Here is a 25,037-nt window from a genome sequence, read left to right as displayed (position 1 = left end):
ATATAGTCCAGCTGTAGAATCACTGGTGTATCCTTACATTGGTTACCTAACATGCGAGTGGATAATATTGTGTCACATCATTAAGGTAGGTAGTGGATACTAGATCATGTAGATCTCGACCTCTCAACATAGTTTAGGGTTGAGAGATTGTCATGAAGGGACCTAAGAGGAGAGAGAAGATTACAAGAAAGAGAGAAGAGTGTAGAGGTGAGAGAATATTAGATGAGGAGAGAGAGAGAATCAAAATGGAGAGAGAAAGATAGAAAAGAAGAAGAGAGATGGCTAGTAGCCATGAAAGGACAAGAAGAAGCTTGAGAGGTGAAGGAAAAGTTGTATTATTGTAAAAAAATATGATGATAATACCATATTAGAGATTTTGGGAATCTCCCAAGTTCCACTTTCAAATAAGGAGTAAAGATTTGAGCAAGTGGCTAAATCCTAACCCCATATTTGAGAGTGGGACTTGGGGGGATTGCTTACATAGTATCTAGGGAAAATGTCATCTTCAAGTAAGGGATTGAATTTGACCATGTGTTCAAATATTAATCACATTAGGAATTCCCAAATTCTTGAATATGTGGTTTGATGTACATGTGTCCTTTATATCTTTTATATGCCCCTAGTTCAACTCTTTATATTCCATCCCCACTTAGATGTTTTTGTCCTGAAAACAAATATGGAACTTATTACAATTGTTTGAGTGGTAGAAAGTGGCAGAATAATCTACATGGACTAAAAAAATTTTGGTCTAATATTCAAGGGCTCGCTAAAGAAGTGTAACTAAAGAGCTGAGAATCAAATGCAAAGTATTTACATCCATTTCAAAATATAAAAATGAAATCTTCGATCAAAATTTTGCCATTTAAGAGCTCCTTTTGGATGTAGACATTGTGATATCCACTGTAGACCTTACTATACTAAGTTTGTAATAACTTGGGATTGGTTGATTTGAATTAGACGTTGTATAGCTTCAAACAAAGCTCTCTTTAAGTACATTCAACTTATATGACTCACACATCTCTACCATTAATTCAACATTAAATCCAGCCCAAAATAGAAAGCTATTCTGTAGTGAAACAAAGCCTACTAGTTAGTATGATATTATCACAAATTCTTGGAGTTAAGGACATCATTTCCAAAGTAATGATAGTCCACACAAAGAGTTAAGAACAACGGCTGTTTGGGTCAAAAGGAAAAGTGATATCCTATCTGTGCATTGAATTGACGACCACCAAGGCATATATATCATCATCCATGAAATAATATGCATGTACTTGTGAATCCACAAAAGCATAAGCAAAAAACCATGGTCATGATATTGCTCATCAGAAACTTCATAAGGTACAACTTTAAACCCTTTATCTTTCTCTTGACTTGCATCAAAATTTTCTCCTACATGACTATCTTCATCCTCTTCATCTAAATATTCAAGTATTAAGAATATACATGCATTCTTTACCTTGCATATTTCTTTGTTATTGGTGGAATACATCAATTCAACACATCTATAACATAACCCTTGAGTATGAAATTCTCTCATCTGGTCAACACTGGTTAAATTTCTTATGTTAAACACTTGATTTCTAAGATCATTCCACTTGATTACTATTATTGTATTTTTGTACTTTTATCTCTTGTAGCTCTATACCTAATATCACCTCTCTAAGTACCTTATCCCAAAGAATGTTTTTAAGCTTATCTAAAGGGTCTAGCCAATTTTCCAATAGCCAAATTGTTATTCTATTCTACATATGGCTACATACATGAAATTCTCCATGAGGAAAAATATTGTATTAATGATCATTCTTGCGGTTATTTTATGAATTAAGTAGATCTACCATATTTTTACTCTAACTCTACTCTACTTTCTTAGGAAAACTCCCTTGCACCAACATTTTTCTTTTGCCAGACTGTGGAGATGAGTCCTTCCATGATATCAACTATGAAACATCTGCATTGAATTGTTTTAAAAATATGGTAATAAGGTATCAAATGTATACAAATTATTCTGAAAGTTTTGAAATCTCAGGAAATTTTTTAGCAATTGTTAGGGTAGATCAAAATTTTGTTGAGAAATATGCAATCACACTCCTATGACAGCCTCTTTATATGGAGTAGTAAGGCAAGGAACATGCAATAGCCTAGAATAACTCCCTTGTAGGCATAATGAGAAAAAGTGGAACCATCCTGCAACTATAAAAGAGTGTACTTGACAATCATTTGAATGATAATGCTATTGTACTTTGTACTTTTAGCCTTTTCCATGTCTACTCAAGATTGTGTTTATGAGTCCAAGTTAATTAATCTTGGAACCTAATTCACCTGAGTAAGAGTATTAGTCATCATGCTTCTTGCCCATGAATTTCACCCTCCATAGCTAAACCATTCCTCAAGATCTATGTTTCTCAACATGGTATCAAAGCCATGGTGAGCTTGGTTTAGCTCCACACACTTCTCTCCCAACTCTTCTCAACCTCAATCTAGCTTAGTTTCAGTAGTTGACTTGATCTCCTCACTCTATCTTCACTCTAATCTTCTTGGCCTCCATAGCTAGCAGTACCTATCTTGGAGTGCTTAGCTCTCCTCATCTAGGCCATATCTCAACAAGTTTTCTTCTAGAGATCTTCTATTCTTCTTAAGAGGAAACTTTCTATTACCTCACACCTTAACATTGAGCCCTTGGTAGCCCAGCATTACATGTTTTATTAGTCGCTGTCCAAAAGTCACCTGAAACAGGTCGTACAATTCATGCACAACAAATAGCCTTTGACTTGTCCTATGGCTATAGGGAAATGAAAGCTTGCTATATGATCTTCTTTCCCACCAGAGATCTCATCAAATCATTTCTTCTCTGAGCTACCATAAGTAAAAAAGCCAGTCAAGCCTAAGAAATCGTAAAGGGCAGCCATAGCCATTTCACCCAAGCTCATTTTTCACTTTATTTTCTCACTCCTCTCACTTCAATCAATGCAATGCATGTACTATACCACTCATTTTTTAGCAAGATTGCCACATCAAATCAGCAAGGAAAGATCAAAGTTCAACATCAAGCTTAACAAGCATAGTATCTTTTGATACTCATTTAGTGCTTCTTGGCACTATTTCTCTTGTGTCTCTTTAACTCTTCTTTTGATCTATTATTAGAGATATGATATTGCTCAAACCTCTAGAATGGGCAAAGATTCACCCTCATCATGCTTCAAAGGTGTTGGGATCCACACATGGCAAAGCTAATCCTTATGAAGAAAGGTCTGTGGTCAATAACCGACGGCTAGGGGAAGAAGCCCAAAGATGCTACTCTTGTAGTAGTATGGCAAATGAGTGATAACAAAGCCCAAGAAATCATCAAGCTTGAGCTCGATGAAAATTATATCCACCATGTAGACACATGTGATACATCTCATGCGCCACTTGGGAACAGTTGGACACAGTGTTTGGTGCCCAATCTAAATCTTCAAAATGTGGATTGTTGATTGACTTTTGTAGGTTGGATATGAAAGCTAATACATCCCTTGCAACTCACCTATTTTATATAGAAATTTTTCTAACTCATATTGCAAGGATTAACTTAAAAATGGAAGAAGACATATGCATTGGGAGTCTCCCTCCAGAATTTGGTAATGTCTCCACCACACTAATTAATATCTGGTACACATCAAAGAATCACTCATTGAAGAAGAGAAGAAGCTCAAAGGTAAAGAGGAAGCAAGCACTTCAAAGGAAGAATAGGTGCTCTATGTGAACAACAAGTACAAAGGGAGGAAAGACATTGTTTGTGACTTTTGTAAAAGAACTGGGCACATTTAAAATATTTGTTATGCTAAGAAAAGATCACAAAAGGCCTACCTTGCAACTATCAAAGTTGAAGACACTTGAGTACAAGGACAAGCTTCATTAGTCCTTCTATTCCCACTATTCAAATTGACTTGTTTAAGCTTTGAATAACACTATTTTGGAGTCCTTCATGGCTTATAATTGTGGTAACTTACATGAAGATGGATTAACTCACAGTTTCGGTTTAAGGAACACAAACACATCAACTTAAAAAGCAAACACTTATCAAGCTTATTATGGACTAAACTTCTCTAACCATTTTGAATTTTTGAGGTAATCCTTAATGCAACCATCCATTTCTAACTTCAAAACAAGCTCAAAACAAACCAAATCATCAACTTGCATACACTTTTTTTCTCATCTAACTTTTTCTTTGATACCATGTGTAAGGTTTTCACCCCTAGCTTTTCTAAGGTTGGTGAACTTCAATAGTCCAAAAGGTTTCCAATCCATTTCTAACTTCAAAACAAGCTCAAAACAAACCAAATCATCAACTTGCATACACTTTTTTTCTCATCTAACTTTTTCTTTGATACCATGTGTAAGGTTTTCACCCCTAGCTTTTCCAAGGTTGGTGAACTTCAATAGTCCAAAAGGTTTCCAATCCTATTGGATTTCTTGAAATTATTCATGTAGGGGGGGCATCTATTCTAAAATGGGTATGGCATCATCTAGGTCTACAAATCTAGCTTGTTGTTGGTCAGAGTCTAATTATTAATCCTAAGAGACAACTAATAGTTGAAGGCTAGTCAAAACCAAAGGATAAGGAGCAAAAAAGGTCAATCAATGGCACCCGATATATATTTTAAAAATAAGATCTAAGTTTTGGAAACTTCATTGTATTTTTTAGGCATCACATGCCCATAAAGTGTATATGTAAAATTTCCATCCATTACTTGCAGATATAAGACTCTTATGTTTTTGTGACTTTTAAGTGAGTGTTGGGCTTATTCCCATGGAAGTTGTAGAGTCATCTGTGGTTGTATTCAGACCCACAATGATAGGAAAGTCTATTCATTTTTGCATGCATTGTGTCCGTAAGGCCCAAGTGGCATGTAAAGAAAGAGGACTTGTACATATGTGGAAAAGGGTAGAGAGTTGCTAATGCTTAAGAAAGGCTAATATATACAATGCAAAAAAATGAGTAGAGTTCACATTCTTGTGTGTGTCACCTTAAGCCTTCATCTGCTTCATCTTCTTGCCTACGAAGCTTCTATCCTCCATGTATATATATATATATATATATATACACACACACACACACACACACACACCCGCACACACACACACAAAGAGAGAATGTGTGTGTGTGTGTGTGTGAGAGAGAGAGATTGCGCATTCCACAAACACCAAGAATAGCAAGAAGACCAGAGAATAGTCCCACAAAATCTATGTGGAAAGCTTGGCTTTCAATCTCAAGCCTCACAAGCCAAGTATGTGAGAGATAGCTTGATACATATTAATATTTGAAACTCTTGGAAGAATAAGTGTTATCTATCAATGTTTGTCAAATGTAAACAACATAGCTAGTTGTCTTGGGTTGGATCCACTATTGTATAACCTTCACTTGTTTGAATTGTGCTTACTTTGAATCAAGTGAGTACTTGGCTCATTTGATTATACTTTTTCCATTGAAAAAGCCAATCCAAGATACAAAAGATGGTCATTTTGAAAGCTTCTAATTTTCAAGATGGTGTAACTTCTACCTACTACTCTTCATGCTCTTGATCTCATGAAATCATACTACTACTATTGTTTAAGAACACTTTGAGTTTTGGGACTTGACTTTGGTGTTATTGTCAACTTTTAACAAGAACAATTCACTTTTTAGTAGTTCGATTAGAAGCATGAACCTTTCCTAGCATCACAAGTGAGAAACCATTTGGATATTATTAATTCATAAGCAATCATAAGATACTAGGATATCTTTTACTTTTGTAAGTCCATAAATTCTTGATGGCTACCTTAAAATGCACTAAAGTATATTGATATTTTAATTATCATATAAAGTAATCATTGACAAAAAATTCCCTCTACTTTCAAAGCTATAAAGCAATTGCCTTCAAAAGGAAATTGTGTTTATAATGCTTATGCATAAGACTTAAGATAATCCACTCTTGAAAAGGACACCATGTTGTCTCACAAGTGAGGTTGTTTGACACAATGCAATTGTATCAATATCATATTGCTATGACTTATGCTATAGCAAAAGAATGTAAAACAAGTTCGAACCTTCAAGCTAAATGAAGGCTTTTTTTTTTTTTTTAATGTATGAGAATGATAAATGAAAAGTCATGCAAATAATCTAATGTAAATATTACACTCTACCAAGATGCTATCATCCTTAAACTAAACTAGTGGTGGGTGATGAAAAGCTTATGACATTATTTTTTAATGCTTTAGCTTCGATATATTCAAGTCAAAGCCATAGAATACAAAAGGAATATCATATGCTTTTTAAAAAGTAACTCCTAGTCTAACTAGTGCTTTATGCTATTGATGTTAAAGAAAACATTTATAGCTATAATAGTATGGCTTACTTCTATAGCTTTTCAAAAGTTTAAATATAGGTTTTGCTCTTCTTATTCATATTTTAACATGTAACATATATATAATACTATAATAATGCTAGCATAAATCTAAAGGAACACAAAAACCCTTAGCATGCTACATAAAGACTTACATTGTTCCTAATTTCCCATGTATGATGTGTATGTAGATGTGATGGCAAAAGTTAGGATTCAACTTTAATACCTTTCATAGATAATGCAAAAGACACAATTTTAATTTACAAAATCCCACATCTTGATGTGAGAGAGAGAGAGAGAGAGAGAGAGAGAGAGAGAGAGAGAGAGAGAGAGTGTGTGTGTGTGTGTGTGTGTGTGTGTGTGTGTGTGTTTGTGTGTGTGAGGTGTCCGCTAGGCTCACCTTTTTGTAGTCAATCAATAGGTTTTCCAAATGATCGGCTCAACGCTCCATTGGAACATCACGGGGTTTGTCACTTAGACCCCACTGAGTCTACATCGCAACAAAAGTGTTCTGGCTGAACCCACTGGGATCAACTTGAATTTTTCGGTTCCTAAAATCATATGGGTCTCCTGACAGCCAGCTAGCATCAGTAATTTTTTGAGTTTCTACTTCCTATAGGATTACTCGAATTGAAGCGGACTTGCCATTGCACTTGGTTCAAATAGAATGGGAGATGGAGGGGAGTGCGATACGTCAACCCTCTTGCCCATAAGGCAAAACCCCATTCTGATCCCCTAAAACAATGCAAGTTGGTTCTATCTAATGAATAATTGGTCAATTTATCATCTTCCTATTTCTATCACCAATTTAGAAAAGCTCCAAGCTAACCGGGACCACCCTACCATTGAGTGGACCCGTCGAGGGTTACGCCCACCTGCTTTCCTTTGATGACGGAAGAACATATACAACCAACTTCCTTAATTAGTCACGGATATGAATACAATTCAAGCAACCCTTGAGTAAAACAAATTTCTTTATTATATTGAAATTTTATTACAATTTCCATCTTTTCGACCGTGTGGAAGATATACAAAATTCCACGAGGGTATTCTACCCACCAAGATTTCACCCTTGTAACTAGTATTTAGGGTTCCAGGATCCCATCCTAGGTCATGAAGGGGATCGTCAGATTCTAAGAGTAATGCGGAATTTATGGCTAGAGCCCCCTCTACTACCCACATCTCCTATTGCCCGAGGCTATCCCTATGGATAGACCTTTCGCTACGGAGCCGGTCTAAGCCTCTTGAAGCAATAGCCATGACTCCCTTGGAGTAGGATCTCGCAGCTAGCTTGGGGGTAGCCTAGCGCGATCTTTCCTTTTATCTTGTTTGTCAATGTTTTAATCAGAGATCTAGATTCTAGCAAACACAAACAATCCTTTCAAACAATAACAATCACACCGTTGTGCAGTTCATAGCTTCAATAGCCAAGGTAGACCTTATCCTAAGGTAACCTTACATTCTAATGAGGATTCTCCTCCCCATAAAGAAGTGTTGAGTACATCTCTTACAACATGTTAAGCAAGACATGAATTTCCTGTTTGGGGCTAACTTACCCAACATAAGCGAATTTCCTTTAGAAAATAATATTGCGATAATAATTTAAGGAGATGATTTACAAGACCCTTAAATAGAAATTCACTTTTCATAACAAGTGTTAATCAATCTTAACCTTGTTGTGTTTACAATATATTGAGTTATTTTATTAATCTTGAGTGCGTATATAGTCTTTTACTCATTTCGTACAATATCCTCTTGTAGCTATTTCCATCATGATCTTAGGAATTATAATCTTGATTAATCTAACTACAAATTATAAGTAGCAGTTAACCATTTATGCGTGTATTAATACGCTCTCTAGATAAAATTATCAATTCATGTAAGTGAAAAAATATGGAAGCTAAATTTTTTTTATACTTAATTCTTATATGGATGTTGTCCATGCAATCTAACAAGTAGATCTTGTACCATTTAATGCAACGGCTAACATTTTATGTAAAAATTTGACATAAACCTTATTATTTTATGTGGCGAAATAATAACTTAGCAGTGAATAACCTGGTTTAACACAACGATATTGGGACTTTCGTCTGTGCTCGCACTCGCATTCACCACACCTGATGTTCCATTAGTAGTGGCAACTCTGGCAACCTCAAGCACTCTTGTATCTTTGGCAATACTCATTCCTTGATCAGTTTGCAGTGGTTTCCATGGTCTTTCCACCTCGTCACTTTGGAGCCATAGTTCACAAGTGGATTTGAGAGATAAAGAAAGAGGATTGGAGAGCATAAGAGAAGATGGATTAGTTGACGACAGAGAGACATGGGGTTTGAGCTAACTTTCTCCCTCACAGCCTCTTGGGGTAACCTCTCTCTCTCTCTCTCTCTCTCTCTCTCTCTCTAGCTTCGTCTTGCAGCCTCTTGGAGGGGAGGTAGCCTTATGGCTTTATGTAGAAGGGGAAAGAAAATAAGTGTAGAGACTGGAAAATACATTATATAGTTTGAAGCAAGCACCTTAGGCTTAGAATAAGACGATACATGTATACTTGACTACAAGTGGTTTTCAAAACAATCCCATTGAGAGCATCTTAGATGTTAGACATGAAGAAGATGTGTCTCTAATCATTGTGATCTGTGTTGATAACATTATGCTCACTAGTCCTAATGAGACACTTGTTGATTTTAACACTAAGATGAATTTGGCTTTTGACATGCCATATTTGGGCCTATTGCATCATTATTTATGCATTTCATTCAAGAACTGTGATGTAGGTATTGCTTTGTGTCAAACAAAGTATGCCAAGACATTATTGTATAAATTTGGTCTTAAAAGCTCCAAGCCTATTGCTATTCCTATAGAGATAGGTTTTAAGTTGAGTCTTCATGGTACAAGGGATTGTCTTTCTCTACACATAGGCTATTGTATTGAGATGGCAAACTTAACACGTGTGATACGAGCCTCTTTCTTCTTATCCTCTTTTATAGCCAATTTATAACAATCTTTTATGACATGATATTTGGCCTTACAATACCTACAAGACATCTTACTCTCTTTTTTCTTCTCATCCTTATCAACCTTCTTTGTCTGAGTAGCATTTGTAGATGAGCCTGCTTACTATTAGAAAATTAAGCTTTTCCTTTAACTTTTTAACTAGCCATAAAAGCTTATCTATAACACACACAGTGGACCTTTTTTATCTAGATTGTTCTTCTTATAGCAAAATAGAAACCAACTCATAAAATGACAAAGCATTTAGATTTCTTTTTTTACGAAGAGTAGATGCAAAACTCTAATAAGAATGAGGAAGACCATTGAGAACAATCTACACAAGTGAATTGTTCGAAAAAATCTCCTCTGCAACAATCAAGTGATCCTTTTAATATATTTAATATTTATCAAAAAACTATGTGTGGAGTACTTATTCATATGTTCACTTTCTAAAACTGCTTATGCACATAAGAAACACGTGTCTCATTTCTTCCCTAATATAAATGTGCAAGAGTATCCCAAGCATCCTTCGCTGTCTTACATGATTGAATATGTGGATTGCCATACGCTTAAGGAACAACGCAATCAAAGTATAAGCCTCTCTATCTTTGTCATTCCAACGAATCGGGTCATGAGTAGGTAGTGATAGTGCTTTAACATTAGTTGGAGCAAAACTTATATCTGCAACATCCTCAACATCACTTATTTCTATTGCTTCAGTTATGATTGCAACTTTTAAAACACCAACATGACATCTTTCCATTCTATGTACAATGTTCCAAAGCCCCTTTGCAACCAATACATGACACATCATACAAGCCCACAGTGGATAGTTGGTTCCATCCAACTTGTCCTCAATAGCCAACATATGCAATACATCATTGTTTCTAGCCATGGCCATTTATTATACTCAATGCAAAAGTTGATTGTATGGAAGAAAATATGCACGAAACCAACTTATATTATGTAGCACAGTATAAAGGAGATTGTAAGGGCTCTTACTTGCAAAAATGACCAATGGTGAAAATTTTGCACAAAAGGATGAAATAGCCTACAAGTATTAGTAGGTAGTGCAAACAAAGGCCGAAATAAACCTGAATAAAAAATTTGATGACATCGACATCTTATTTCCCACATTATTTGTTGGCTTGTGAATGCTTGTCAAATATCATTCTAATATGAGGAAATCAAGCAAAGAGTATTGACAATTTTTTCCAAGAGGTTGAACCGTGCTTTGATCAATTGTTGGCAAGTACACAACTTGGACAAGAAGAAACTTGAGAGAGTTGAGCTCAAAGTGTATTGGGAGGTATCAATAGAGAAGATTTATAAGACTAAGTATGCCCTAAAAGTGAATATGCATATATACATGGCCGAGGAAAAAAAAACATCCTAAAGAGGGAAAAAAGTGCCTTGACGATATGAAAACACACCACTTTCAAAATAGAGTAACACATGTAGTACAATAATTTCTTGGAGAAGTGGAGCTCTTGAGATAATACCAAGGAAATTAAGAAAGAATTGCAAGAAAATCTATCTTGTAGCGTCAACAAGTACCTTCTTCATCATTATATAGGACCCAATAAGGAAAATATGAACAAAACTTCATGTAGCCTCATAGAAGATAACTCCCATGATAATAGATCCAACAAAATACATAATATTCTTTATAATCATAATTTAGAAAGAAGCAAAACTAATCCACAAGAGCATATGAATGGAAAATGATCACATAATATTCAAATCCTATCTTCCACAAAGGATCCATAGTCTTTTTCTCATAATCTTACAATCTCGCATATGTATATAATATTTTTGTATAAAATCTCTCTCTCTCTCTCTCTCTCTCTCTCTCTCTCTCTCTCTCTCTCTCTCTCTCTCTCTCTCTCTCTCTCTCTCTCTCTCTCTCTCTCTCTCTATCATTCCAAGATACAATGAAATATAATAGAATAATTGTTTACAACCCTCTCTTAGTTGTGTAGCCACCCTTCAAAGGGCATGTCTAATGTGAAGGGGAAGCCACCACTATAGTGACTCTTCATAGTTTCGGGACCAAAAATGGGCCCAACACTGGCTCTCTAGCACTAGCTAGACCTCTAAGACACACAAGACAGCCCACACAACCTTGCGGCCAAGAGTGTCTAAGGCTCACATTACACTAAACTCTAATATCTTTTTTTTGTTTGTAATAGGACATATAGGTATAATACCTCGTATCACATATAGAGGAGGCAACCTCTCAATTGGAACACCGCAGCCTCACAACAGCTCTCCTACATCAAGGGGATTGGCCCCAAGATGCGCTGCTTCAACATAAAGAACAAGCATATAAGTTCCACTCTTTTATTTATCAAATGATCCATGAGTTGATATTTCCTCCACTAAACTTACCCCAAGGAACCGCTTGTCTATCCTATAGCAAGGACTTCCTCACACTCTCACCATTGGTCAATATTTAGCATATAGGCATTATGCAACCAGGATTTTGTACCATGTGGCATGCAAAATGTAAACATGGATGCCTATTGTGCACAACCATTTTATTCTAAAACAAATTAGCAAAGTGGAGTGTAAAAATCAGTCTATCAATGATTTCCAATCTGTACATTGTTGCGTTGCTAGAGACTAGCACCGAGTTTCCTCATGCTACTACTCTCTTTAAACTTAAATGATTATTTCCCTATATGACATGCACAAAAGAAATATCAGACTTTACTTCATTTTTCATCACTTAAACCATTTTTCATCACTTAAACGCTTCCACAACCCTTATTTTCCCCCTATTGTTTATGTGTTGCATCATTGCATAGGTGTAGGGTTTTGTTTTTTTGTTATTTTCAGTGTATAAAGCAATAAAAATGCACTAAAACATACAAACAAGGATGAGCTGAGGCTATACCTCATGCCTCAACCTTACTAAACACTCACGAACATTAATCATATTTTTTCTATTTTTCCTATTTATTTATTCATAAAAATAGGCTATTTTCTAATCTATGATTATTGACTAACTATGACAGTTGAAAGATGTTTTTTAGTTAGAATTTTATCCCACATGAATCTATTTTCCCCACCCAAAACCAACAAAATCTTCATTTTTACTCTAAAAATGCACTTTTCGGGGTGTAATTTAATTATTACGATTACGCATTATTACGGTTTTGCATTTCTTTTATGCACAACCCTCAATCATGATGCAAAAAAGATCCAAACAAATTTTTCTTCCATATGAATTTCATTTAGACCATCAAACATAAAAAAGAAGCACATTTCCTTTGTAAAAATGAGGCATACTGCCTATGCGCGTGTTGCGGGTCTTTTGATAATTAATACGGATAGCCAGCGATCATTCTTCATTTTTGAAAACCTTCCCTCAATCTCCTCTTGATCTTGGAGCAATCCAAACAAGCATCCCTCATCCCCTCTTCTTCTTGATCCCACCCACATGAACTACCATTTGGAAGAGAGAGAGGGAGGAGAGAGAAATAATAGATTTGAACTAGGCCATCTGGGTAGCCATTCGCGCACGAAGCTAGGTGATAGAGAGAAAAGGAATGCAAGAAATCATCAATCTAGTCTGATTAGGGGGTTACTTTCAGCCCCTCCATAGTCTCTTCTCCATAATTGTCGCCCTGCGCCTCCATCCATCCATGTTAAAATGCCCCCCCTCCCCCCGGTCACGTGACTTTTTTGTTAGAAATCAAGCTCACAGTCCATGTGTCTTTATCTATGACAACATCTATGATAACTAGAGTGCGCAGCTGTCTACATGTGACTACATTAAATAAGTCGGGTTAGTAGTCACTAGAGTTAGTCTGTCTAGTCTACACTTACACTAGGTCGCTTTATCTTTGTATTGTGTGTGCTTTTCAGTGTTAAGGTGTGGAACATGAAGAAATGACTTTGAGAGCCTGAAGGCTCATGACAATGGAGTTTCCCTCTCTCTCTCTCTCTCAACTTTGAACATGGTATCAGAGCTTGACTTGGTGAGCTTGACTTGGTGGACTTCTTGGAGCAGGAGGGAGTGAAGATGATCTGCAGTTGAAGACTTGTGTCATTTTTGTCAAACAGGCTGGATGCCATTGTAAAATGGAAGGTATGCATTGAGTGATTGCCTACTCTATGGTTCAAGCTACAGGTTGTGGCTTGTTTAGAGCCTTGTGAAGGGGATATTAAGCACTAGTGTGTGCTCCATCAGCATCAACCTCATCAAATCGAGTTGCTGGAGTAGAGGAAAGATCTGTGCAAACTACGCCTGGTTCTGCAGACATCTCAGTGGGCTGGAAACATCACATACAAGTGATATGAGGTGGCTAAATGCCTGACAAAGACTAGTGGAAAGTACTTGAAGAGTACAAGGTGTGAATGCTTATGTGAGAGCTCACTTATAAGCTGAAAATAGAGATTACAGGTCTGTCATAAATAGTGGCCTGCTGTATACAGCAATTACAAAGCATATACACTTATCTGGCATGAGTTTGAAGCACTCATACATACCCAGAAGCATTAGTGGAGCCAAGATGTATGTCAAGAAGCCATATGTACCGGATGCAATGCATTTGAGCTAAAGTGGCTCACTAAAATCACTCAGATCTGAAGTATGTTAGTGGCTGAAAACTGTCATACACACTCAATGACAAGCATTGCGTATTACTGAAGAAATACAGGTCATCTTGGGGGTTCTATCATCTATATGAACTGACCTATACATGCTGAATGTATGGAGGATTGAAGCAAGCAATGAGCATCATTGAAAACTGAATTCTGAAGCTGAAGTAAATGCAGTCACACTGTCTTGGTTAATTACAAACAGTTCATGAATTTTATGCCATTGGTCAATGAAGACAGGTTGTCTATGCCTACTCAGATGCTCATGTATTGAACTTGCCACTACAAAGTAAATGTATGACATGACTGGAAGACATTTTGGAGCTGCTTGGAGCTTGTTATGCTGAATTTTGGTTGACTACAACCTGCAATTGAATTTGTTGACACTTATATGTGCTGGTTATGCACTATTCTGTGCCTCTATGCTCATGTCTTGACTGCCAAATGTACTAGCAGCTATCTGGGAGGTTTTGGAACATGTATGACATGATTACCACTCAGTTTTGGACTTGAAATTGCTGCTGGTTACTCACAGTTTACAGTTTTCAGATTGCATGTATGTACCCTGGCAGTGAGGTTACAGAAGATTAAGCTGAAGCAAACACATAGCTTATGTATTGACAGTTATATCTACAGTTGAGACCACTTGTTTGTGGGTTGTTTTGGGGTGTCAGTGGGCTGAAATACCCTGTTTTTTTTTTCTGCAATTTAGTGCAGAAAACTGTCATAAACTGTTACGGACTGAATTTGGTCAGTCATACTTATTGGTTTGCAGGGAGTCAGGCAATTGTTTTGATAGACAATCTATTGCATCATGGCTAATGCACATGGGACTGACAATATCACTCAGATAGTTGGAGAGAAGTTGGACAACAAGAACTTTGCATTATGGAAATTCAGAATGAAAAACTTTCTGGTTGGCAGAGGTTATTGGGATCTATGTACAGGAGATGAGGCTGCTCCTGAGTTGCCTGCACACAATCCAACAAATGAACAGAAAAGAGCTTATAGGCTATGGAATGAAAGAGCATGCAAGGTGCTGCATTGGTTTTCTTTATGTATATCTGGTGCTATGGTAATTCAAATCACTAGATGTGAGACTCCGAAGGATGCTTGGGACATACTGATGAAAAATTATGGAACCATGACACATGCAAGGAAGATCCAGTTGAAACAGCAGTTCAACATGTCTAGGAATGGCAAGAGCATCCAGGTGTATAGCACAGAGATTAAGACCATAGCTGATCAACTTGCTACCATTGGCTCAAGTGTGTCAGAAGATGATATGATTGTTATTGCCTTGAATGGCTTAGGCAAAGAGTACAAATCTTTTGACACTTGTATTTCTGTCAGAGAAGAGCCCCCTAGCTGGGAAGAGCTAGTTGCCTTGTTGCTGCATGAGGAAGTCAAACTTGGTTTGAATACAGGTTCCAGTGCATCTCAGAGTAGAGACACTATGTTATATTCTAGCCAACGTGGCAGGGGATCTAGAGGTCGTGGTTCATTTCGAGGTCGTGGTGACACTCGTAATGCTTATGGACAACAGCAGCAGTGGAGTACTTGGCATGGTGCAAATACACAAGGCCAGCGTGGATTTGGCGGGTTTAGAGGCAGGGGGAGATCACCGCGAGGTAGAGGTGGTGGATCTACTTCATGGCAGTCATCTGATCAGTCCAACAGGGACAAGGATTTCCATTATTGTGGCCGGTATGGGCATATTGCAAAGGATTGTTACAAGAAGCAGGGAGATATGAAGACAAAGGGCAGACAGCATGGGCACTATGCATCTTCCAGTGGTGCTCATGATGAGCCAGTTGATAGACTCTTTGCCATGCAGCATGTATCCAGAAATGCATCGAGACATGATAGAGATGACAGATGGTACATTGACTCTAGAGCGCCAAACCACATGACACCGCATGGAGAGTGGTTTGATGAGATGGTTGCAGGTACACATGGTCATGTATGTACTAGGGATGACACCCAGCATGACATAAAGCATAAAGGGATTGTTCCTCTTATGATGCCTGATGGCAAAAAGAAAGGTCTGCATGATGTATTACATGTACCAACCATAACGAAGAATCTGTTGCCTGTGGGTCAAATGGTAGAACAGAATTTGCAAGTGAGGCTTAACAAAGATGGGTGTTTCATTGAGGAGTATGGAAATGGCTGCAAGTTAATTGCCAAGGGCAGAAGGGATGGCAAGATGTTTACAGTGGATGCAACCATTCCAAGACTCAAGGCAGCCATGTTTGCTCATGATGAGAGTGCCATTCGAAATGTAGAGATTTGGCACAAGCGGATTGGACATGTCAATGTACAAAAGCTGAAATCTATGCATCAGAGGGAAGTAGTACTTGGATTACCTAAATTCAAGTATAATGATTTTGGTCATGTATGCCCTGCATGTCAGTTTGGGAAGCAGGCACGGTTTCCTTTCATGAGACATGTAAAAAGCAGCTCTAGGCCTTTACAGTTGGTGCACTCTGATGTCTGGGGTCCTTCACATAATGCTTCTTTTGGCGGTGCATGGTATAATGTCTCATTCATTGATGATTTCAGCAGAGGTACACTTGGCTTTATATTTTGAAGCATAAGGATTATGTGTTTAATGCATTCAAAGACTTCAAGAAGCATGCTGAAAATGAATTGGGCTGTTACATATCATGCTTGAGATCAGATGGAGGAGGTGAATATGTCTCAAATTACTTTGACAGGTATCTTGCTAAATATGGGATCAGAAGACAGCTCACATGTAGTTATACACCGCAGCAAAACGGTGTTGCAGAGAGGAAAAACAGGGTTTTGATGGAGTCAGCTAGAGCTATGCTAAATGAAAAATGTCTGCCAAATGGTTATTGGGCTGAAGCAGTGATGATTGCTGTCTATGTACTGAATCGAACCCCTACAGCAGGGATTCATGATGTCACTCCGTATGAACGGCTGTATGGTCATAAACCTGATATTTCGCACTTGAAGGTATTTGGTAGCATTTCATATGTGCATATACCAGATGAGAAGAGGAAGAAATTGGATCCTAAGGCAGTGAAAAGTGTGTTTATAGGATATGCACAGGAACAAAAAGCTTATAAGTGTTATGTACCTTCTTCGCATGAGTCACTCATAAGCAGAGATGTGGTATTTGATGAGTTAGCATCCTGGTATGGGAATCCTGTTGCAGTGCCTACTAATGGCTCACCCAGTATGAGTCATGGTGAAAATACTCCTGCAGAGAGTACTTCCATGAGTGGTCAGGTAGGTGATGTATCATCTACAGTGAGTCCTTGGACAGGACGATTGCGAAGTCGCACTACTGCATCCACTAACACGGATATGTCAGTGAGGGGGAGAACAGATAAGGGAAAAGAAAAGGTTTTTGAAGATGTAACAGGTCCACTCACTGCAGGTTATGATTCATCTAGCAGTGACAACTTAGACAGTGAATTGGGGATTCCGTCTATTATGACGCCAGGTGCTAGGCAGAGCCGTTATGTGCCGCGTCATGAGAGGCAAGCTCACAGTGAGCCACAGCTCAAGAGATTAGAGAGGGTCAGACGACCTGTTGATAGATACACTTCCACTGGATATTCAGCCCGTCATTATGCTTATATGACGAAAGTAACAGGTTTTAGAGAACCAAGTATGATGAGGTAGTTGCAGATGACAATTGGCGTGCTGCTATGGATGAGGAATATTCAATTTTGGCTGAAAATGGTACATGGGATTTGGTACAGTTGCCTGAGGGCAAAACACCTATTGGATGCAAGTGGATGTATAAGGTAAAATGTAAATCAGATGGATCATTGGAAAGATATAAGGCCATGCTGGTTGCAAAAGGGTATGCGCAGTAGTATGATCTTGATTATGAGGAGACTTTCAGCCCTGTAGCAAAGATGGCTACAGTTAGAACTATGATTGCTTTGGCAGCAGCTAGAGGCTGGAAACTATGGCAAATGGACGTAAAGAATGCATTTCTCAATGGAGAATTACATGAAGAGGTTTACATGGAACAGCCTGAAGGCTATGTACATCTAGAATTTCCAGCACATGTATATCGGCTGAAAAAGGCATTATATGGGCTGAAACAGATACCCAGAGCATGGAATGCTCGCATCAACAGTTATTTGTAGCAACATGGTTTCCGATTGGGTGATGCTGATCATAGTCTGTTTGTGAAGAAGACAGATAGTGGCTATGTTTTCCTAGTTGTCTATGTTGATGACTTAATCATTACAGAAGATGATGAAAATGGGATTGTTGAAATAAAGACATGTTTACAGGCTGAATTTAAGGTCAAGGACCTTGGAGAACTGAAATATTTTTTGGGGATTGAGGTTGTCTCTACACCTCAAGGCATATGGCTGTTACAGAAGCAGTATGCTCATGACATGTTACAAAAATATGGTATGGCTAATTGCAAGCCTATGGATATGCCTTTAGAGCAGAATGTCAAGCTGTAGATTGATGTTGGGATAGAGATTGAGAATGTTACTATGTACAGACAAATGGTAGGTAGCTTGATCTATCTCACAATCACTAGACGTGACTTGAGTTATGATGTGGGGCTGATCAGTCAGTTCATGCAGAAGCCTCACAAACCACACTTGGATGCAGTTTGGAGAATTCTGAGATATGTAAAGAGTACTATAGATCATGGGCTGTTTTATGCATATGGGAAACCCCTTGACTTGATGGGGTACACTGATGCTGACTGGGTTGGTTGCACATATGACAAGAGGTCAACTAGCAGCTATGCATTTGGATTGGATAGTAGCATGATCAGTTGGCAGAGTAAGAAACAGCCTACAGTTGCATTGTCCAGTACGGAATCAGAGTATCGTGGTGCGGCCTTAGCGGCCTGTGAAGCTAAGTGGTTACAGAAGTTGCTGAATGACTTGGGAGTACACTTGGATAGCAAAGTCAAGCTGTACTGTGACAATTTGAGCAGTGTCATGTTAGTAAGCAATCATGTTTATCGTGCAAGATCAAAACACATTGAGGTTCACTACCATTTCATCAGGGAAATGGTTTTAGCAGATCAGATTGACTTGGAGCATGTGAAGATTGAAGACCAGGTAGCAGACATCTTTACCAAATCACTTGGTGAAGATAAGTTCATTCACTTTAGACAGCTACTTGGAGTGATGCAGATGATTTGAGTTTTGTTTTGAGCTTGAGGGGGAGTGTTAGAAATCAAGCTCACCGTCAGTGTGTCTTTATCTATGACCGACATCTATGACAGCTAGAGTGTGCATCTGTCTACATGTGACTACATTAAATAAGTTGGGTTAGTAGTCAGTTAGTGACCTGACTAGAGTTAGTCTGTCTGGTCTACACTTACACTAGGTCACTTTATCTTTGTATTGTGTGTGCTTTTCAGTGTTAGGGTGTGGAACATGAAGAAATGACTTTGAGAGCCTGAAGGCTCATGACAATGGAGTTTCCCTCTCTCTCTCTCTCTCTCAACTTTGAACATTTTTTGGGGGGGAGGCCCCAAGGGTCACACCCCTCTTCCATAAGTCCCTTTACATTCATTCCACACTTTGGCCTTTGCCTTGGGCACCACCATTTCTACATCGGCGACTGTTTAATGCTCCGAAATTTTTTGCATGACTGACTCAAAGTCCCCCACTGCCGACCACTTCTAGAAGTCTAGTCCAACACTCATAAAAGTTATGAAAATTTTGCAACTGTCGCTTGGTGGATCTTTAAAGCACTTTTGAAACCCGTCTGTTGCTTACCGCTTAAAATTGACCCAACTTCCTGTGCTGCCTTCGACAGGATTCAAATTTTCCTTGAAATTTGGATTTTTTAGCAAATTTTGAACACTTTTTTGGGGAAAAAATCCAATGCTCATTGACAACCACGGGATAAGGCGATGCAGCCCATCGAATCCCACGAAGAAATATACACATCAACACAACCACAAAGAGCATCAAGCTGATATAGAAAATACACAACAAAACACATCACAACTCTCACCCTACCCCCTGTCAAAACCAAGGCATGAAATCCACAAGATGTAGGCCTAGAATAATCTGATAGAAAGCCCAAAGCTAGTCACTAATAACTGACTAATCCAACATGGCCAAGCTAAAAAGAACTATCAAAGAGGTCATCCTAAGTGGTGGTCTGAACTACCTACCTAACTAAGGATAACTCAAGAAGGAGCTCCTACTAGGAGAGGACTCCTATAGCATGATCAAGAAATATTGTCTTTTAGCACATTGTCCTTTTAGGCCTTTATTTTCCATACTCGGGTGTGTAAAAAGGAGGGAGCTAAGCGTAGTGACCTAAGGAGAATAGGGCATCGGCCTCAGGTCGTGTCTTGGTATCCAAGAACCTACCAAGTCCTCGCGAGGTGACACTTAATCCTTTCATTACACTTGCTTTTATTTTCGCTCGAACCTTCCTTAGTTTTCTTTGCTTTTTAGCTAGTTGCCACCCCTAGGAAGACAAGCCATCGGCTTTGGGTCTTGTCTTGTCCCCATGAACCTACCAAGCCTTTGCAAGGCAATGAACAACTACTCAATGATTTTTCTTTATTTCCTTTTCTATTTTTATAGGGGTTAGAACCCCTTTTTACACACCTTTATATATTGTTATTCTTCAGCTATTCAAGGCTTGACTTCTTTGCATATATTTATTCTAGCAGGCTTTTCTAACTACCTCACACTAACAGGAACTCCTAGAACGGTCGCCTTGCAGGTTAGCAAAACAAGGTCACTAGGATTTCCTTCTTAAACATGTCTATCAATGCTTGAAAATGCCTTTGCAAGCAAGAGGCAACAATGGCTTAGACCTCCCACATACATACTAACCTATACTTGGGACTTCATGCCTTGATTGTTGGTCCCCAACAAGAAAAGAAATCCATCACGAGTATCCAAACATATATAGTATAAAAACAAGTTACTCATAAAGGAAAGATATCACTTGGATTAGGCCACGAGAAGCATCGGCGTGGCAAAGGCTCCCCCCTAGGTTCCATGTAATCTGTCTAACACAACACTAAAACAAAAACATTGACTCACCTACACTAAACAAACAAATGGCCCTCTTGGCCTAAAATGGATAGGTCACTCTAGTCCATGCAATACATGGTTTTCTTGGCATATACACCACATCCTATGAAACTAACTAGGATACCAAGGATTGCATACAATAGGAGGACTAGCCCCATGCTACTCATGTGAGTAAGCTAAAAGCTTGATCTGGGCCCTTGTAGATCCACTAGCCCAAGCCTTTCTACTGATATCTCAGTAATAATGGCCATCTCTTCTTGGGTACTATGAGCTGAATGAATGACATCATTAGGTTGATATATCTCATCTTCTTGGTCATCTTTCAAACAAATCGCTTGTCCCAACTTTCCAGTAACTCTTCCTACAAGGAGAATCATGGATTTATGATCATTCAACTCTTCTCTAATTGCACCCTTACGTATGTCAATGATACGATCCAAACTAGACAGAGCTTTAAGCCTAGACCCATCACATAGATGCATCTTAGGGCAGTCCCTATTGTCAGGTGTAGCATTATGGCCTTTAGTCACATCCTCTTGGGAATCCATCAAAGCATGTCCACATGCAATTCTTGGCCCTTTATCTGATGCATCAATAGTACTTTTAGGGGTTTTGGGCCTCCAAACCCATCTTACATTTCTCATTATATGCTTATATATTCTCACTTTTCCACATTGGTCTAATGGACTCAATGTGGACTTACTTTTATAGCCACATGGCCTCACATCGTTAGGGCTTCTACTCAGCATAGGTGGACCTTGGGCATGGTACATATTCTTCATATGAGATGTCTTCCCTTTCCTTTGTCCACTCTACAAATTGCTTAGCCATAGGAACCATGCTTTTACTAAAAGGAATAGCATCTACTTGAAAGCATGATTCATCCATAAATTGAAAAGGATTCTCAAGATCCTTACTAGCAGTACAACTAGGGCCACGCATAACACACTTATCCATACTCATAGGCCCAATGGTCCTATCAATGCCGCCATAGCAACTACCTCTCATGGAACTGTTGCAAGCCTTGATGGGACTTGCTGGGCGTGGAATCTTTTTATCCCCAAGAGGCATCTTATCACTGCTCATAGGATTGCCACTTCCTACTCCTCCGAGATTTTAACCACCAAGATCTCCCGCTAAGGTTGTCTTGTTATTAGCGAAAGGATTTTCTCTTTGAAAAATTGGTTGGATATTTGGATGCACTTGAAACGAGTGGGGAAAACTCAAAAAGTTTTCCCAACATCTTCGACTATACTGCTCATAGTCAATTGCATGCCTCTTGGCCTCATTTAATGACTTAGGATCTTGTATCCTCACTTGTATTTGCATATAGTAGCTCTTCTTGGCCAAAGTTTCAAGATATTGTTGAAGGCTCTATCGTATTCTTTAGTAGAAGGGTCTTGTCTTATCTGCATAAGTTGCTGACCTAGGTCATAGGCACCTTCTTTTCATATTCATCTAAAAAATTATCATGCAGCTCAAATGCTTTAATCTACCCTCTTGGGAGGCTCCAATACCATTTTCTAGCCTCTCCCTTTAGGGTACTTGAGAATACGAGCATCCGATGTATATCATCATACCCACTTGCAATGCAAGTTAGGCCGTATTCTCTTAAGTGCAACATCGGGTCCTCATTTTCCAGCCTATGAAAGGCTGGGAGATCCCTATAAGAAGGAGGGCATTCAGTCCTTGTATTTACATATGTAGATATCATCCAATGCTTTATGGATCTACAAAATTGTGCTTTGGAACCCAATTGCATCTGGCCCTAGCATTGGAGGTATCTCTTGCTCATAGGCATATATTACTTTGACTAGTGGCATCACAGTCTTTCCCTCTAAAACCTTATCACCACTGAGGATCGTAAACGCTTATGTCTTCCTAGCCTCACTTTTACTTTCTACTCCTTCCTCTAACTCCCATGGACTATTTCTCATGATTACTCTATGGGTATTTCCCCATAGTGACCCAAACTCCATCATGGTGTCACTTTTAGGGCAAATGGTAAAATAATCAGCCACATTTCTTGCCAATGATCCCATTAAATCATTTAAAATGGACAAAGTATCTTTAGGGTTACGAGGGTTCCTTGGTTTCATCGTCATGCTCATGGCTGAAACTTTAATCAGCCTATTTTAGTATCCACCGCTTCAAGCCGGCTATCAACTATAGAATAAAGCTAACATGTCCCTTCCAAGACCAAGATTCAAAAACCGCCACTTATAGGTAGCTCCCGACAAATGCACCACCTATCAGGACCAAAAATGGGCCCGACACTGTCTCTCTAGCACTAGTTGGACCTCTAAGACACACAAGACACCCCACACAGCCTCATGGCCAAGAGCGTCTAAGGTTCACACTACACTAAACTCTAATATCGATTTTGCGTTTGAAATAGGACACAACCCAACGTTTTTCTTCCCCTAATCCTTAGAGGGAGATCCCATAACATATAGGTATAATACCTCGTATCACATACACAGGAGGCAACCTCTTGGCTGAAACACTGCAGTTTCACGGTGGCAGCTCTCCTACATCAAGGGGATTGGCCCCAAGATGTACTACTTCAACATAAAGAACAAGCATACGAGCTCCACTCTTTGATTTATCGAACGATCCAAGAGTTGATATTTCCTCACTTAACTTACCCCAAGGAACCGCTTGTCTATCCTACAGCAAGGACTTCCTCACACTCTCAACGTTGGTTAATATTTAGCATACAGGCATTATGCATCTAGGATTTTGTACCATGTGGCATGCAAAATGCAAACGTGGATGCCTGTGTGCACAACCATTTTATTCTAAAACAAATAAGCAAAGTGGAGTGTAAAAATCATCCCTTCAATGATTTCCAATCTGTATGTTGTTGTTGCGTTGCTAGAGACTAGCACTGAGTTTCCTCGTGCTACTAGTCTCTTTAAACTTAAATGATTATCGCCCTATATGACATGCACAAATAAAATATCAAACTTTACTTCATTTTTTCAGCACTTAAACTCTTCCACAACCCTTCTTTTCCCCCTACCATTTATGTGTTGCATCGTTGCATAGGTGTAGGGTTTTGTTTTTTGTCATTTTCAATGTATAAAGTAATAAAAATGCAATGTAACATACAAAAAAGGATGAGCTGAGGCTATACCTCATGTCTCAACCTTGCTAAATATTCACGAACATTAATCATATTTTTCCTTAATTTTTAAAGCATGAAAACCCATTTTTATCTCAATTTCTCTATTTTCCCTATTTATTTACTCATAAAAATAGGTTATTTTCTCATATATGATTATTGATTGATTATGATACCTGAAAGTTGTGTTTTTATCATAATTTTATTCCATGCACATCTCTTTTTCCCACCCGAAACCAATAAAATCTTCATTTTTACTCTAAAAATTTGATTTTCAGGTTGTAATTTAATTATTGTGGGTATGTATCATTATGGTTCTACATTTTTTTAATGTGCAGCCCTCAATCATGGTGCAAAAAAGATCCAAACAAATTTTTGTTCCATATGAATTTCATTTAGACCATCAAACATAAAAGAAAATCATATTTCTTTTGTAAAAATGAGGCATACCGCTTATGCACGTATTGCAGGTTTTTTGATCATTAATACGGAAAGCCTAGTGATCATTCTTCAATGCTGAACACCTTCCCTCAGACTCCTCTTGAACTTGGGGCAATCCAATCACCGCCGATAGACAAGCACCCTTCAGCCCCTCTTCTTCTTGATTCCATCTGCATGAACTGCCAATTGGAAGAGAGAGAGGGAGGAGAGACAAATACTAGATTTGAACCAGGCCATCTGGGTAGCCATTTTCGAAGGCGAGAGTGGTGATGGAGAGTGAGAATATTAGGGATTTCACTGCTGGGACTAGTTCATAGGGGTATATTGACCTTGTGGTATGGCTTATATCCCCCTCCCATCCATTTTTTCCTATCATGCTACCACCATCTCCGTTTTTTTTTAACCCTTTTAAAAAACTGCCCCCCTCCCCCCACCTATCGGATGAACTTTTTGAGGGGTGGGAGGCTCCAAAGGTCACCCCCT

Source organism: Lygodium microphyllum, chromosome 24 (assembly GCF_053477565.2).
Source record: "Lygodium microphyllum isolate KBCC chromosome 24, Lygodium_microphyllum_v1.1.10, whole genome shotgun sequence".
Classification (NCBI taxonomy): domain Eukaryota; kingdom Viridiplantae; phylum Streptophyta; class Polypodiopsida; order Schizaeales; family Lygodiaceae; genus Lygodium; species Lygodium microphyllum.
Note: the sequence above shows the minus strand (reverse complement) of the source record.